Source organism: Thermobia domestica, chromosome 12 (assembly GCF_964235325.1).
Source record: "Thermobia domestica chromosome 12, izTheDome1.hap1.1, whole genome shotgun sequence".
Classification (NCBI taxonomy): domain Eukaryota; kingdom Metazoa; phylum Arthropoda; class Insecta; order Zygentoma; family Lepismatidae; genus Thermobia; species Thermobia domestica.
The window spans coordinates 66,379,370-66,385,369 of record NC_137465.1 but is presented as its reverse complement, the minus strand read 5'-3'; positions in this window follow the sequence as shown (position 1 = coordinate 66,385,369).

Genomic DNA, 6,000 nt, shown 5'->3' with positions numbered 1-6,000 from the left:
ACATAAATGACAGGCGATATAATGTTAACATTCTTCTATGGTTTTTATCATATCACTTGAAAGCGAAAAAGTAAAAATTATCTAAGTAACAAAGTTTATTGCGTTCCAGGGTGACCGCAGCGAAGCGGGGTGAACGCTGCTAGTATATATATATATTAGAAAAGTAAAAATGAAAGTGGCTGTCTCTGTGAGTTCATCACTCTTAAACCACTCAATCGATCTCGATCAAATTTTCAACATACATGAGGTTCGGACCTGGGATGGTTTTTGTATCATGTTGACGGTGCTACTTAGGGAAGGAGAGGGGCAAGATATTTAAAAATGATCAAAGATAGCCTATATGAGTGTCGAATCTATAGATCGTTTTAGGGTCGCTGAGAACAATAACAGTTAATATGGTGCTTAAATCCAAATTCAGGCCCGCAACATAGGAGAGGGGAAGATACATAAAATGATCGAAAATGAAAAAAATATTAGTGTCGAATCTATAGTTTTCGGGATCGCTGAGTTGAACAGTGGAATTTCCGATCCGTTTACATACAAATTCAGTCCCACAACTTGGGTGAGGAGAAAAAGGGAGATACAAAATGTGATCAAAAATGACCAATATTAGTGTCGAGTCCATAGTTCTCGGGTTCGCGCAAATGAACAGTAACACTCCCGATCGCGTTTAAATCCAAATTCATCCCCGGAACTTTGAAAGGGGAAGGAGGAGATACATATAAAAATGATAGAAAATGATTAATATCAATGTCTAATGCATAGTTTTGAGTCACGGAGATGAACAATGATACTTCCGAGGTCGTGCCCTACAACACGAGGGAAGGGGATATATAAAATAATCGAAAATGGCCAATAGTAGTGTCGAATTCATAGTTTTTTGGTTCGCTGTCTTGAACACTGACACTTCTGATCTCGTTTACATCCAAATTCAGCCTCGCAACTTGGGGAGGGGGAGATACATAAAATGATTAAAAATGACCAATATTAGTGTCAAATTCACATTTTGGGGGTCGCTGAAATGAACAGTGATACATCCAAGTTTAGCCCCGCAACTTGGAGGAAAGGAGATACTTAAAAATGATCCAAAATGACCAAAATCATTGACGTATCCATAGTTTCGGAATCGCTAAGTTGAACGGGGACACCCGATCCCATTTACATCCAATTTCAGCACCGCAACTTGGTGTTTAGGAGAGGGGAGATACATAAAAATGGTCGAAAATGTCCAATATCAGTGTCGAATCCATAGTTTTCAAGGTCACTGAAATAAACAGTTATATTTCCGATCCTGTTTAAATCCAAATTCAGTTCCGTAACTTGCGGGAACAGAGATATATAAAAATGAATGAAAATGACCAATATAAGTGTCGAGTTCATAGTTTTCGTAATCCTGAGATGAACACTGACACTTTGGATGCCGTTCCAAGCTTCAATGGGTGCGGGAATATAAAATCATCGAAAATGACCGATATTAGTGCTGAATACATTTTTCCTTGTCGATGAGATGAACAGCGACATATCTAGTGCAGTTTAAACCCTAATTCAGCCACGCCGAATGGATGAGCAGAAGGAAGAAGAAATATAAAAATGATCGAAAATAAACGATGCCTGAGAGCGCTTTAGTAGTAGTACAAAGTGACTGACTAACGGAACATATTACATTTTTTTTCTTAATTTAACCCAGCAAAGCGGGTAATTGATGATAATATATAATAATTAACTCTCATTGTAATTCAAGAAAGAACGAAATGTTTCGCAAATCTAGCAGTAATTAGCTCACTCTTATTCTCGAATGATCTATTTCTATTTTCAGTTACTACCCAGAAATCTCTTCCTTGAAGTTTTCCATGTACATTTAATTACAAGTGTTAATTAAGATATGAGATACCTGCTAATGCGTGGGACTTTTTAACTATATGGAAGATATTACAGTGAAGGTTACAGGCAGTTATTATTTTTCATTTAATATATATATATATATATATATATATATATATATATATATATATATATATATACCTAATGTAAAATATGTAGGAATAACTGAAAATCTTTTCTGTATGTGTTTTAGAATGAAATTTGATTTCATATTACAAAACAGTACGAACACGATAGATAAACACAACGTGTAGGGCATTACAAATTTTCCGTGCTTTTCGTGTTCGTGTATGATCTTGGATTTTTTTTTTCTGTAATGCAAAATAATGACTGTCTACCAGATTTTACTTTCTTTTTCTGCTTTGCACCATCTGTTTATGGCTGGATGTCATTAAATGCAGCTGCTTTTACTATTTAAACCTAATGACCTCCTGTAAAACGCAAAATAGATATCAATATATTTCCTCTTACGACATTGTTAACACTGTAGAAAAAGAGCAATAAATTTTCATGAGACAAATTAATTACCTTAAAGTCACCTTTTTTCCTACTTTTTGATTGAAATTTATTGTTCGAGAAACCCAGATGAGGAATACCAAAAAAAAAAAAAAACTACTATGGCTTAAGTGCGCTGCACATCAGCTATTACAGTTTTGCACGTGCTCATCCTTCCTGTAGGCGGAAGGTAGTTGCACGGCACATTAGGATTCCGGAAACTAGAATCTTTGGTTCAATTTACTACCTAATGTCCTTCTGAAGTATTATCTCGATGGAATCAAGGAAGATGGTCTAACTAGATCAACTCTGCCTTCAGCTTTACGATCTACCCAATAGAGACGAAGTGAAGTAAATACCTAACGATTATATGCACTCGCTCCCCAGCGTTGCATTTCTCTCTGATTGCGAGGGTTGGATGTTGAAACGACTCCTCGCCTACCAAGTTTCTATACATTTTATGAGCAATATTCTTTTGCTCGTAAAGAACTATAAATCTTGCTGTATTTTATGGCCTTCTCTTTCTCTGCTTCTTTCTTACTTATTCTCTTTTTCCCTCTCCTATTTTTATTTTTACTACTGATGTTTTGTTAAAAATGTTAGAAGTATCGTTTCTTTAAAAATAAAAGATTTTGTTCACTAAATTTTTACCCAATATCACAAACGTCATCAAGCTTTTTGAAATACCATATCAAATATGAGAATTTCTTCACGTCGGAACATAAAGAAGAAATTCTCGATAGTCGATCTCTTTCTATAGATCGTTTTGAAAATATATCTATGTACATTCATTAAGATAGTGTGACTGGCAATGAAGCTAACTTGGATCTTAAGTTCTAATCTATAGAGGCTCAACATCATTTTAATTGTTAATATGTATTTTAAATTTTTCCTTGAGACAATATATTTTCACTTAATATCTAGAAGAGGAATTGAATTCCACAAGTCACTTTTGAATGATTTGTTAAGTCATGCGACCGTGGTGATTCGTAATTTATTATATCTTTCAGGACCAAGTTATACGAGCCGTGGTTGTGTGATCAGAATCACATTCTCATCACAAAAATCAAACACATATTTACGGTAAAAAGTCTAATTAATGTCTTTCAACAATTTAGGGGTTTTGCACCATTATTCGAACATGAATTTGTAACAACGAATCGATTAGAAATGTTATCGCTTGTAATTTTCGACTATTATCCAGAAATGACCTATAGATACTCGAACTTGTGTAATGCTTACGGATCAAAGATTAGTGAGGAGTCTAGTATCAAAAGCCGCCATTTTTTTTATCTAAATTGCGTCATATATCGCTTGTTATATGTTTGATCTAAAGAAACTCTTTGAAACAGAATTTTGTTTAAAAGCTTGATACTTCATAGTGTGTCGTTAAATAGTTGTTTCTCCTGAATATTAGGATATTACAACAGATACAAGAATTTAAGGAATATGAATATTGAGAACAGATATATATATTTGAAATGAAAAGGGTTAAGGCTTGTTAGCTAACAATTTATTTTCTAAATTAGAACAGTAACACAATCAATAGATTCTGTGTATAGCTATTTGTGATGCACAATTAAGGGAATATTCATTCTAAACATTAAATGTGTGCCAGAGAGCTTATACAGTAATGCATGGATATTTAAGACATCCGAACAACAACAACAACAATCCTTTTAACTTTATGCCTGATTGAGAGCCATTAGATATGATGAATTAAAACCATTTAAAACTAATCTACAACAAAATATAAAACAAATCTATAGTGGGTAATAATAATGGTGTATCAAAAATTGAACTAATGATTATAATGTACAAATGAACTTTTGCCTGTCGGGAAAACCACCTAATCACAATCAGCCAAGTCTAAACCAAAATATCTAGCCAGCAATATTTCAAAGGAAATCTTACGTTATTGAAGGAGAAAAGACCATGTTGGTGGTGTGCGTTCTAAAAGAAGGTTAGCCAAGAACAGAGATGTAAGCTCTCTCTCGCTCTGTGTGTATATGTGTGCGTGATTTCCAAGCTCTGTATTTATAACAGGACTACGCACTTTCACTTCTCTACTTTCATACGTCATCTGTTGTTTTTCGTTTCAGTATTCCTGTCTGTTTTGGTTTTTACATACTCTAGTTTCTGGCTATGAATTACCTTTTATGAAATTTTATTTTTTTATATTACAAATAATTGTTCCAAATTATGACACAGTGGTATTATACTTTACAATACTAAAAGCAAGTTCAAATATGGGACTTTGTACGCATGTATATGGATCTTCAACTGCACTTCAGATTACTCGAAACTAAGCGAAATGCGTCTGGCGGATAATGATACTAGGCGCCTCAGATTTATGGATTGATGAAGTTTAAAATCTTCGAATTATTTTCCACTAAGAAAATATATTCCGTGTAACGTGAGTTCCTGTCACCGCGGCATGGCACGCTCTCAGGTTGCGGATCAAGGAGAAGGCATCTAAATATAGAGGTTAGTTACGATTATTCTGAATAAGCAGTCGTGGACAGACGGCTGGAATATACTGAATAAGCAGTTGGGGACAGACGACAAGGAGAGGTCCTCCAGCTTGGGAGTTTGGGTAAGGCTAACAACCTCATCATGTAAAAAAAGGGCACTTGTTCTGAAACATTCACAAAAGCCTCGGACAAGGACTGATAATTTGGCACGACCTCAGCAAAAGAAAATGGACATGATATTTGGACATGGAATACTAGAAATCTTCATAGGGAAAGGGCGTTAAAATCCGTAACGAGTGAGTTAGAGAAATACAGGATGGACCTAGTAGGAGTTCAAGAAGTTAGGTGGAAAGGAAATGGATCTGTGAATTCCGGAAATTTTACGTTCTTTTATGGGGAAGGAAATAAATATCACCAATTATAACAGGGTTTTTCGTTCACAAACGAATATTACCAGCAATTAAGCGGGTTTAATTTGTTACTAACAGATTTCCTTTTTTTACTCTTAAGGGTCAGTGGTATGACATTATTGTTTTCAATGTACATGCCTCAACAGAAGATAACGATGACGATATAAAAGACATTTTTACGAAGAAGTGTAATGGATATTTGATCAACTCCCGCGATACCATATGAAAATTCTATTAGGGGATTTCAATGCGAAGGTAGGAAGACAGAATATTTTCAAACCGATTATAGGGAACGAAAGTCTGCATAAGGAAAGTAATGACAACGGTGTTAAATTCGTGAACTTCACAACATCCAAAACCTTAATCGTGAAGGATACAAAATTCCGACATCGCGACGTTCATAAATACACCTGAGACGGGAGAGCACTTAATCAAATTGATCACGTTTTATTAGATAGAAGAAGGCAATCTAGCATAATTGATGTCCGGTCGTTTAGAGGGGCTCATTGTGACACTGATCACTAGCTGGTAGCAGTGTCCAAAATATTCAATGTCCGAGAACGGAGAGAGTTAGTTTAAAGAAAGTAGACTAGAGCCAGGTAAGAGAGGAATACCAGATTGAAGTTTCGAATAGATTCTCGGGTTTAGAAGATTCAGAGTGCATTAGTGTTGAGGATACTTGGATTGAAATTAGAGATATCATTAAAATTTCAGCAAAACAAAATTTGGGACACATGGAA